Source organism: Meriones unguiculatus, chromosome 3, assembly GCF_030254825.1.
Source record: "Meriones unguiculatus strain TT.TT164.6M chromosome 3, Bangor_MerUng_6.1, whole genome shotgun sequence".
In the NCBI taxonomy this organism is placed as follows: Eukaryota; Metazoa; Chordata; class Mammalia; order Rodentia; family Muridae; genus Meriones; species Meriones unguiculatus.
In genome coordinates this window covers 140,107,517-140,119,743 of record NC_083351.1, presented here as the reverse complement: position 1 = coordinate 140,119,743, position 12,227 = coordinate 140,107,517, and the positions used below count along the sequence as shown (strand labels likewise).

At 45.4% G+C, this 12,227-nt stretch overlaps 1 protein-coding gene across 5 annotated transcripts in view; it reads left to right on the top strand.

Moving 5' to 3' along the window:
- The window catches only part of Rbm47 (RNA binding motif protein 47), a 132,976-nt gene that overhangs the window by 67,332 nt on the left and 53,417 nt on the right, over positions 1-12,227 (top strand). For 2 of the 5 annotated variants that reach the window (XM_060380670.1, XM_060380665.1), the window contains exon 1: positions 4,703-4,807. The exons of the other annotated variants lie outside the window; for them this stretch is intronic. The gene's annotated coding sequence lies outside the window, so the exon portion shown is untranslated. Of the gene's footprint in view, positions 1-4,702; positions 4,808-12,227 lie in introns of those variants that run through there. 5 annotated transcript variants of the gene reach the window in all.

Here is a 12,227-nt window from a genome sequence, read left to right as displayed (position 1 = left end):
GAATGCAAATTTCTACGAAGCCAGCCTACAGGGTTTCAATATCAAATCTGTAAACACAGGGCTGGGCTGGGGGCAAACAGGAAAGGAGGGCTATCTATATTACTTGGTTGCATTTCGTGGTCAAGAGGACCCCTCCATCATAACAGTTTTTCAATAGTGTTTTTGATAATACAGATGAGGTTCAGATTCATAAGAGAGGTGTCAGGGGTTGGGGGAGGCAAAAGAAAAAAACAAAAACAAAAACAAAAAAATGAAGAATAGGGTCCAGTGGGTTGAACATAGAGGGACCAAAAAGAGAGGAGGTGGATCTCCATGTAGGCCATAGGCATGCTGCTAGGGGGGTCGTCTAACAGTGGCCACGGGATCAAAGTGGGACTCAGGCTAAACTGTAATTATCAGCTCCCCCTTCAGCATAGTGGTGCAGCCCCTCGCCGCCTCTCTGCCTGTTTTCCCGTAAGTCTAACCTAAGGGAGATCTCACCCAATCAAGTACAACTTGTTAATTGTAGACAATTAATAAAGGATGCTTTTTGCTGGTTGTGGGGTTGGAAATGCTGTGATACAAGGATTTTGAGTGCCACACAATAAGCACTATTACGTCTCTTTTTAATAGCATGTTGATTATTGTTCTACATTTATTTGATTAATGTGTGTGTGGTGTGTGTGTGTGTGCGTGTGCGTGTATGAGTACATGTGTGCAGTGGCACATGGAGACGAGGACAGCTCTCCCTTTTCACTGTTTGAGTCCTGGGGATTTAAAGTAGCTCGGGTTTCATGGTAAGCGCCTTCACCTCCTGAGCCATCTCTCCAGCATAAGGCTATGGTTTTAAAAATAATAATTTTTAGGGGCTGGAGAACCGGCTAAGAGCACTTGCTTTCTCACAGGACCTGGATTTGATACTCACCACTCACACGACGGCTTCCAATCATTCGTGTAATTCCAGTTCTAGGGGATCTGACCCCTTCTCGGCTGTCTCAGGCATCACATACACACACTGTACTTGTGACACATGGCAGGAAAAATACTCATAAAATGAAGCCTGGTTTTGTTGTTGTTGTTGTTTGTTTGCTTGTTTCTTTGAGACAGAGTCCTGATATATGGCTCAGTCTGGTTTCAGCGACTCCTGCTTCAGCTCTCTGGGTGCCGGGATCACACACGTAAACCACTATACCTAGCTTTGGGTGTTTGCTTTTTCGGTTTTTGAGACGAGATCTCACAACCCAGGCTAGTCTCAAATTTGGCGAGGATCCTCCTACCTCAGCTTCTGAACCTGACTGGATGCTTGGTTTTGAGGGCCACTTCATTTACTATTGTTTCTTCACAGTTTACTTTTGACATTCATATATTTATAATACAGGATATGAAAAAAATTTACATATTTTTCTTGCCAAGTGAGGCTTTTTATTATACTAGAATTTAACCAGTAAAGTATTGCTTTATGCTAAGTCATTTCCACATTTGACTCTTCAAAATTCAAGTATAACAGAGTAAGTACAATTACAGCATTTGGGATGTTGAGGTAGGAGGCCTGCTGAGAATTTCTGTTACTCTGGTCTGTCTGTACAACTATTGAGTTCTGAGTGTGAGCTATAGACTGAGACCCTATTTAAAATAATGAGTTTGGTAATGTTCCTTCTGTTTCTATTTTGTGGAATAGTTTAATCTGGAAACAACCTAGATGTTCTCAGCGGAGGAACAGATACAGAAAGTGTGGTACATTTATACAATGGAATACTGCTCAGCAATTAAAAACAAGGAAATCATGAAATCTGCAGGCAAATGGTGGGAGCTAGAAAATCATCCTGAGTGAGGTAACCCAAAGCAGAAAGACACAAATGATATATACTCACTTATAAGTGGATATTTGCATATAATATAGGATGAACATGTTAAAATCTATAGCCCTAAAGAAGCTAAAAAAAAAAAAAACAAGGAGGACCTAGAGAAAATGCTTAATCCTCATTCAGAAGGGCAAACATCAAAAGTAAGAGAAGATAAGGAACAGGACAGGAGCCTTCCACAGAGGACCTCTGAAAGACTCTACCCACCAGGGTATCGAAGGAGATACTGAGACTCATAGCCAAACTTTGGGCAGAGTGCTGGAAACATTATGAAAGAAGAGGGAGATAGAAAGACCTGGAGGGGACAAGAACTCCCAAAAGAGAACAACAGAGCCAAAATACCTAGGCCCAGGGGGTCCTGCAGAGACCAGTTCTCCAACTAAGGACCATACATGGAGAAAACCTAGAACCCCTCTTCAGAGAAAGCCCCTGGGCTGCTCAGTTTTCAAGTGGGTTCCCTAATAAGGGGATCAAGGACAATCTCTGACATGAACTCAGTGACAGACTCTCTGATCACCTCCCCCTGCGGGGTGCAGCCTTACCAGGACACAGAGGAAGATGATAGAGCAAGCCTTGATGAGACTTGATAAGCTAGGATTAGATAGAAGGGGAAGAGGGGAGGAGGTCCTTCCCTAACAGGGGACCGGGGAAAGGGCCTAGAGGAAGAAGGAGGGTATATGGGAGTGGGAGGAGACAAGGGAGAGAGCTGCAGCAGGGATACAAATTGAATAAGTTGTAATAAATAAATATATAAATAAAATTAAACTAAAAAACAAAACAAAACAAAAAATAAAAATAATAAAAAGCCAGGCATGGTATGGTGACTCAGGCCCTTAATCCCAGCATGAGGCAGAGACAGGCAGATCTATGAGTTTGAGGTCAGCCTGATGTATAGTGAGTCCAGGACAGCCAGGGCTCTGTTACACAGAGAAACCTTGTTTCGAAAAAACAAACCAAAACAAAACAAAAAGCCAAAACCCAAACCAAAACAAACAACACCAAAACATTAAAATGTTTTGGTCAGACCCAGGACCTGCTCCATGCCAGAGATGCAGTGCTTAAGTTCCACTGGAATCCGTGAGCACCAGAGTGGAAAGGGGTACCTTGGAGAGGAGTATGTGGAAAAGATCCCTGGGAAGGGAAAAATGTTCCCCCATTGTGTGGTTTGACCCTTTGCAGATTTGGTTTTATTGGGGTGCCTGAGGAATGAATGTCCAGGAGAAGGGTCTTACAGGGCAAGAGAAACTGGGAAACTGAGGCTGATAGCCCCAAGTGAGGACTAGCGAAGGCTGATCAGGAGGAGAGAGACAGAGATCACAAGCAGGAGTTGGTGGCAGAGAGATCAGAAGTTCAAGGCCTGCCGGGGCGGAGAATCCATGTTCTCTAGCACAGCACAACGTGCTTAGAATAGCTGGGGTGGTTGTGCAGGACTGGTTAGCTAATTGTGCTAGAGGGCAGTGTGCACAGAACTGTTGTGTAAGCCAGAGAAGACTGCTTTGGGCTGGCCATTTCTGTGGCCACACCCCTGAGCAGGCAGATAAAGGGTCATTCGTGAAACCCACCCAAAACAGATTAGTAGATTCCAACCCCAGGAAGGGAAGCTTATTGCTGAACTGAAGCCTCCGTAACTGGAAGAGATGGAAAATAAGACAGGGTTCATGCACATAAGGTGTGAGCAGACAGTTGTCACAGCGCTTCAAACCCTGTTTTAAAGACCTAAAGGACTGCTTGGTTGGGGAACTGTCGGTTGAGATCTCTTCCTTGGCTCTAGGTGGTTGTTTGTTAGATATACATCAAGAAACAGTCTCAGAAAGGTGGAGATAGTAGCCCAAGGTCACACAGCCAGAGTGTTGAAGAGCCAGGGTCCCAGATCTGCTTTCAGTTTTCTACATCTCTATTTACAAGCACGAAGAACAGAATCCTGAGCCCTTGGCGACTGAGGCGGGGGTGGGGATTAAAAAAAAAAAAAAAAAAGGCGCTTTTTTTTTTTTTTTTTTTTTTTTTTTGCCTAACCTGTCTGCCAAAGCAAACTTGCTTCTCTAGATGGGTTTGCTCTTCTTTTAGGCTTGTAGGCAACGAAATAATCCTTCTTCCTCACTGTCCAACTCAGAGCTCCAAGAGCAGGTACGTGCGTGCTGCCCGCGTGGGCTCGGGACACAGGTTCTCCGGACCAGGTAGCCCAAGGAGCTCTCAGTCTCTCCTCTGTTTGGTTAACCCTGGTTCTAAGAAGCACCTGACATGCTGTGGGTGCTGCTCGCTCGGTGCCAGCGAGTTTCTGTTGTCCTTCAGTTCTAATTGTTAACCTGAATGGAATGCCAAACTTCTGGTTGGGAGCAAAGTTGCTGTTTAACTGTGACTAACTTTGGGGCTATGGAAAATGGGGGAGTGCGCTTTTTTTTTTTTTTTTTTTTTTTTTTTTTTTTTTGATTTTTGTTATTGCGGAAGATGCCTTTTCCAGGTACCGTTTCCACACTAATAGAAATAACTGCCCTGTGAGTGCATAGCTGTTCCCGCGTTTGCAGGTGTGCCGGGGAATTCTACCCTTGAGCCCCCTTTTATTAACTCTTAATTTAGACACCTCTTCGCTTTGACGAGTCAAGACTTGCTCGGGGATTAGAATAAGGCCGCCTTCGAAACAGAACAGAAAACTTCTAGCGTTAGGTTCTATTTCTAGGCGCTTGCCTGCCGACTCCCCGCTCTTCAAATGTGGGCTCGTTTCCCCTTCCTGAAGGGCAGCGTGGAAACCGGCTTGTTCATCGACATGACTGCGCATCGCACCGCAGCTCCGCTGCCATTAGGCTGTGTTCTCTCAATGGTGTTTGCTCTGAGGGTGGGACGGATAGGCTGTTCAGTGTCTCGTAAAACATTTACCAAAAGCACTGGGCCATGGTTTTGAAGGGCATTCCGTTGCCAGAGCGTGGGAGGCGAGGGCGAGCGAGGGAAAGAGAGCACCAGGTGTTTGGCAGGTACTGGTTTTCATACTTTGGAATTTATTAATATTTAAAAACGGTGGATTGCATAGGGCTAGGGCCCCCTTTTCTTGCAGGGGTGGGGATGGTGTGTGGGAAAATGTGCTGGGTGGGCCGGCGGGAAGAAATTTCTTGATCAATTCTAATTTACCAGCGGCTGGGAGTCGCTGCAGAACTTGTAACCCTCCGCTGTTTTTTGATTTTGCTGGAGAGCCGAGCCTGTCATGGAGAGGGGTGTGAGGGCTCCTGGCGGCCCAAGCCTTTGCTGTGGGCTTGGACTTCAGCAGGGAGCCAGGCCTGGAGACTCTTGAGAAGGCAACCAAGTGTCACCTTGTCTGGTGCCTTGTACCTGGTGACTCATTCTATTGAACGCTTTTGCTAAATGGTGGCTCTGCTTTCATGAAAATACTTGAAAAAATTCTCCTTCCCATGCCCTGCCCCTCTTGTGTCAAGTTTAGACAAGATAAATACAAACTAAGGGTCAGTGTGAAAGCAGGCTTTTATCTTCAGATCTAGACTTTTAGGCAAAGCGATTTCAGAGTCTCTTTATATTGCTGGCCATGGCCTTGGGAGAGTTCTGGGTTAATATGCCTTGGGAATACAGTCTTTTTGTTTTTTTGCCTTTTTTTTTGGGGGGGGGAATGTAGAAAATTTGAGTTCATGGGATCAAGAGGGACCTGAACCTGTTTACTTTTGATCAGTTGTGGTGATTATACTGGACACAGATACCTGTCATCAAGACTAAAATCCAAGCAGGAAATAGGACATCCTGAAAAAGTAGAGCTCAGAAAAGTGGGTACCAACTCTTGGGGAAGGGTGTCACAGTATAATATCTGAAGTACAGCAAGCATATGGAGTCCCTGGCCCTTTGGTGGGAATAGACCTAAGTGTGAGGTCGGTATTAGCGGCCGAGAATTCCGTCAATCCTTCCGGGAGGCGATCCGAGTCAGTTTTTGCCAGTGATACTGGCAGAACGAAACCAAGGCGTCTCTGAGCAGTTTCTAGTTACTGTAAAGGGCCTGGGAGAGAGGGTTGTCTCAATGTTGGAGGAAACTTCCTCTCTGCTGAGACTTCCGGGTTGGCTTTGTGTATTGGGGCAGGTAGGACTACATCTATCAACTGCGGAGTTCTTTAGACACAGTTCCAGGAAAGGATGGCACAGGGATCTCTTTGTGAAACAGCAACTGCAGCTGAATAGCCAGTCCTTTGACTGCTTTGACCAGTGAGAAGTTACGTAATTTTCGAAAATGAATTAACCTTTTCTTAAACCCTTGAGATTTCAAAACTAGCTGGGTATGGTGGTGCATGCCTTTAATGCCAACAGAGGCAGTTGGATCTCTGAGCTCGAGGTCAGCTTGTTCTACTCAGCAAGTTCTAGGACAGCCAGGGCTACAGGGAGAAACTCAAACAGGTATGAAAACTGGCTTGTCACATAGGTATACCCAGAGCGCATACTATGTGCAGCTAGGCCATCTGAGGTACTATGTAAGTCCAAAGTGGAGACATTGGCCGTCAGAAGGGTCTGTGCACTCACACCAGACTCTCTGAAGGAGGTTAGTATTAGTCAAATCTGAAAAGTGATCAGGATAGCAGAAAGGCTCTGGGAAAGGGTCTGAGCACAAGCCACTTTAGAGATCTCCCTCTGCCTTTTTCTCACTGGAGAAGTGCCTTCCTGTCAATTTTTCTAGATTTCAGTTCCCCAGACATGCAGCAGTAAGATCGCCACAGGTTATTTTACACCCATTGGGGGTCCTTACAGTTTCATTGTAGTTTGTTGAATGACAACTTTTGCTGCTATTAAATGGGGGTGAGCATGCTTTTACGTCAGGTTGGCTACGAGTAGCTGCCCTCTCTACAAAAGACCGGTAATACTCAGTTTTGTTTGTTTGTTTTTGTTATGTTCTTTTTGAGACCTTGAACTCCTGCATCAGCCTCTGGAATGCTAGGTGTGCGCCTTTTTTCCCTTTTGAAGTTTATCTCATGGTATATAGCTAAGGCTGGCCTGTGGGTTACTATGTAGATTTAGGCTGGCCTGGATCTCTCAAAGACCCACCTGCCTCTGCCTCCAAAATGATGGGATTAAAGGTGTGTGCCACCACCACCCAGCCACTTGTTTATCTTGAGAGACAGGGGGTAGCATACCAAAACTTCAGCTGGCCTACAAGTTACTGTGCAGCCCACACTCACTCCCAACTCCATTAGGGTTACTGGAATTAGTAACTAGCCAGCTTTTGATTGTATTTAGTCCCATCCCATGAGATAGAACCCATACCACACTACTCTGGTATGAACCTGAGACTAGATAGATAACCGTAGGGGAAAACCTACAGTTATTCTGCGAAAGGAACTTAGCAACATCCTAATGGTATGTTGTTACACCCATAGATGAGAGCATTACTCAACCTCCATCACTTTAATATTGGTTCTTAGTCAGATTTCAGTAGCAGCCCTGGTTGTCAGTGAATAATACATTTTTACCAGATCCATCCATCCATCCATCCATCCATCCATCCATCCACCCACTGTTTATAAAGGCCTGTTCTGGGGTGTGTTCTCATCCTTCAGTTCTCTTTTGGGTCTTACTGCATACACAGGCTGGCTTTGGACTTGTGGCAATCTTCCTCAGTGCCCCAGTTCTGTGACTATAGGCGTTTGCCCTTTGCCTGGTTTCATTTTCAGTTCTTAGATATTGTTTCTTGGAGTTTCTCCTCCCACCTTTGCATTAACCATCATCTATCACTATAGTTTAGCTTTGGCTGTGGTTGAACTTAATAAAAATGGAGTCGGGCAGTCTATGCTTCTGTGTCTGGCGTCACTCACTTGTCATTTAGATCTGTGATATTCGCCCATGTAGTTACATATAGCTCTAATTTATTCTCCCATTTGCTATCTAGTTTTGCTTTGTGGGACTAGACCACAGTTTTAACTTATTTCAAGAGTTAAAAATATGAGTGTGTGAGCTAAAACAAAACAAAACAAAACAAAACAAAAATCCCTGTATGCCAGCTCTTCAAAGTTGACCTCATCAACGGTGGGATGGAAATGTTATCACCTGAAAGGGAAGAGGGAGGGCCTGTTTCGGGGAGTGTGTTTGCTAAGCGCTCTGCTCGGGTCATTTATTTAACGGAAGCAGTCACCTCGGGGACAACTGCTGCTGTTTTATATGAGGGGCCCAGAAACTGTGTGAGTTCTTCACAGTGGAGCCTAACTCAAGGTGAAAACTGTTCACCGCACCAGAGAGCGATCTTGTCCCGGGGAAGACTGCCGGGGCTCTGGCTCCTCTATTTCCTAAGACTCTCCCCCACCCCCTTCACCCCTTCAGAGCCAGCGGTGCAGGGCTTGCCAGGCACTCAGCCTGTGAGCTATAGGCCAGCCCCAGCCAGCGTTTGCACAGTAGTCGGAATATTCAGGTCCTCTGTTAGAAGGCCAGCCATGGGCCGGAGTCTTTTCTCTTTCCCTTTGAAGATAAGACTTTCCGGGTTTTAACTTGTTTGTTTTGCGTACACATTTTCTTGAAGATCTTTTTTTTTTTTTTTACTATATTTATTTATTTGGGGGGAGGAGGGGCAGGCATATGGCACAGTACGGTCAGAGGGCAACTTGAGTCGATTCACTCTTTTCCTCTACGTGGATCCAGGGAATTGGTGTCAGGGTGGATGGCAAGGACAATCCCTTCATGTGGAGTCATCTCACCAGCCCTCTCTTAGGACTTTTTCATACGCACCGGATATATTCTAAACCCCATATTCAGCAGCTTTAAAGGTGTTTTTTTTTTTTTTTCTTCCTCCTAAGTTCAAGTTTTGGTATGCATGGATAAAGAATAATCATCATAAGAAAGTTCAGTGAATTAAGTCCAGGTTATTGATAAATTTCCTGAGAGTCAAAGGTTCCATGTCTTAACGTCAATCAGAGGAGCTAGCTCATGAAAAGCTCTGCTTGCCTGGCTCAGGCTCAAGGGTATGCCTTATCAGGAGGAGTTCAGGGAAGTGTGCATTCTGGGAAAAAAAAAAGTTACCAGACCCTTGCCCACAGGGTCCTTTCTTCGAAAAGCAAAAGAGAACATGCGTGCTGTCACAGTGTTTCTTTCTAGCTGCAAATGCTAGGGTTTCTATTTTAAACTTTGCATTAACCTAAAAGCCTGGGTGATGGCGTGAGCTTCTCGGTGAGGCCAGGTAGGCTGTGTGGGCTGCTGTCTGCCCATGTCACGCCCAGTGGCACCGATGAAACCACCCTGATAGTGCCTTGGTTGAATATTTCAAGTCGCTTCTAGAAAGAGCCAGGGTGCGGATTTCTCTGCAGCCAGGGCTCTGTTCTTCTTACTATTGGTAAGAGCTTTTCATAGGGCGATACTTTTTTTTTTATCATCCACTTGCCTTGAATAAGTCCTCTTAATGCACAACCACAAGAACGACATCTTGTGCAGTTGTACAGCTAAAGCAAAACAAAACACTTCCTTGGCCTGGAGAGATGGCTCAGTAGTTCTTTTAAAGGGCCCAAGTTTAGTTCCCAGCTCGTTCATCAGAGGGCTCACCAACTCCAGGGAATCCAACAGCCTCTTCTGGCCTCTACAGGCAACTTGATTCTGGTGCACATACCCCAATACAGACACAATGTAAAAATATAAAATGTAAACACAATTTAAAAATATAACATACCTTAAAAAATGACTTTCTCAAATAATTTCCATGTTTACCATTAGTTTTAGTCTTGCCATGTTAGATATGTCCATCTTTTTAAAAATTGTTATTATCATTATTTAATCTCTTTATTGCTGGATCCCAGCCCCCTCCCTCCTCTCCTCCCAGTCCCATCTTCATACCCTTCCCTTCATTCCTCCCTCTTTTTCTCAGAGAAGGGGAGGTCCCCAATGGGTACCCAACCCACTCTGATACCTCAAGTCAGAGCAGGACTAAGTGTATCCTCTCCTACTAGGGCCTGACAAGGCAACCCAGCTAGGTAAAGGGATCCAGAGGCAGGCAACAGAGTCAGAGACAGCCCTTTCTCCTGTTGTCCATCTTTAGCACAAGAAAGTTGAAATAAAGAACCCAGATCACATATCTAGCTAGAAAGAGAGCTGACACGTAGACTTTCTGCCTCCACGGAGCCCTGCTCTTCTTGCTGGCTGCCCTACTGCCACCCACACACGGGTGAACCGTGTCAGCATTGCTTTTGCTCTACAGTGGCCTCTCAGAATACATTCATTGTGTGCTTACCATGTATGGTACATTGCTTTATGTGTTCAATTCTCAGTTCCCATGCAACTGCGCTAGCTAGCGCTCCCTCACCCCTTCTCACAGAAGGGGAAAGCAAGGCACAGAGTAGTCAGGGGATTTGCATAAAGCCTTATGGTTGGTTTCCTGCCTTCACCTCTAAGGGAACTCATGTCACCTGCCACAGGTCTGAAAGCAAGGACTTTCCATTATCTTCTTCATCACAATTGAGGTTAATGCAGAAGGCCTTAAGTATTTTTCATTCTCATAAGTCTTGACTTATCCACACCACAGACTCCTGATAAGTTGGTATCTTCTTTGTAACTGGACATAGATGTGGGTTAGATTCAGCTTTAAAATAAGCCCTTAACTTTCAGGGCTATAAGAAAACCTGGGCCAATCGCTATGTGACCAGAGGATCTGCCCATCACCAGGATTGGTGACCCCTTAAGGGAAAATCCTGGAAAAGGCAGATCCTTGGGCAGGAAATTGGTCAGATGACTCCCTCCCAAGTGTGTGTGAGTGTGTGTGTATGTTTGTGTGTGTAGACAGATATACCTACAAAGGCCAGAGGTCATGGTGGAGAAGACATGGCAACAGGCAGGTATAGTAGCAGACGCAGGAAGCTGCCTGCTCACAATTCATTCTCACACAGGAAGCAGAAAGAGGGAACAGGAAGTGGGCCGGGCTATAAAACCTCATAACCAGGCTGAAGAGTATTGAAGAGCACTTATTCTTGCTGAGGACTTTGTACCACACGGCAGCTCACAAGTTGTCTATAACTCTAGTTCCAGGGGATCCAAACCCTTTTCTGGCCTCTAAGACAACCTTATGGTACACATACATATTCACACAAAACAAGTGAGGGAGACAATGGGGGTGGACCACAAAGCCCACCTCCAGTGACACACTTCTTTATAGTTTCACAAACTTCTTGAGACAGGGCCACTGTGAACCCAGGGCTGACATTTCTAACTCAAGCCCCCACACAGGGTTTCTGGGTCTTGCTGAAAATGCTAGACTGGTGGTCCCGTGAGCCCCAGAGATCCTCCTGCCTCTGCTTCTCCAGCACTAGGACTACAAACATACTCTACCATTGATTCTGACATGGGTTCTGGAGGTGAACACTTGTCCCCGGAGAAGCTCAGCAGTGTTTTACTGAGATGTCTGCCCATGCCTTGTTTTGTTTTAAAGATTTATTTTTATATGAATGATTGTTTTGCCTGTATGAATGTCTGTGCGCCATGTGTGTGCTGGGTGCCTGAGGAGGCCAGAAAGAGATCATCAGATTCTCTGGAACTGAAGTTACAGACAGTTGTGAGCTGTAGTACAGATGCCGAAAACAGAGCTCTATAACAGTCCTCTATAAGAACATCTCATGCTCTCAATTGTTGAGCCATCTCTCCAACACTCTTGTCATGTTATTTTGAGACAAGTTCTAGCTGCATAGCTCCAGTTGGCCTAGTACCTTCTGTGTAATTGAGGCTGACCTTGAATTTGTGGCAATCCTCCAACTTCTTTCTGCCTCCTCTGCCTCCAGAAAGCTGGGATTACAGGTGCACACTGCCATGCCTGATTCCCAGAAACCCCTTTACTCTCAGTATTTATTCTCGGGAGGGAAATTGAAGAAACACATCCAAAGGGTTGCTAGTTTGGCTCTTGGGCCATTGCTTCCCTATTTGGGATAATAGCAGAAGTAAAATCAAGTGGTGGTCAGAATGGGTTTCCAAGCTTTTAGGCATCCAGAAAGGTACCTTGGGTGTCGGTGGGGTCTAAAAACCATCGGCCCAAGGTTGACCTTCTGCCTCTCTAGTCTGGGTTTTTATAATAAAAGAGCCAGTTAGCATCTGGGACCTTTACCCTGCCTAGCACAGTGGCCCTTTCTGTTTGACACTTAACTTCTTTCATAAATATGCCAACACTGGGTGGTTTTTGAGGGGCATCACTGAGGTGGTACCCATGTGTCAGAATGTGGCGTGCAGCTGGAGTCCCGAGATCTTTGCGGGCTCTTTTTACCCCAATCAGATTCCTTCCTAGGAGGAAGCTTGTGCCCATGAATGAACCTGGGCTCCTAAAGGTGAAGTCAAGAGACTGAATATTGGCTTCTGTGACTTTTCCCCCATTAAAGATTGTGAAACCCCAACATTTAAATGAACCATTGTTTAAATGAGTGCCTTCTCTCTGTCTGTCAGCCGCATATGCAAACT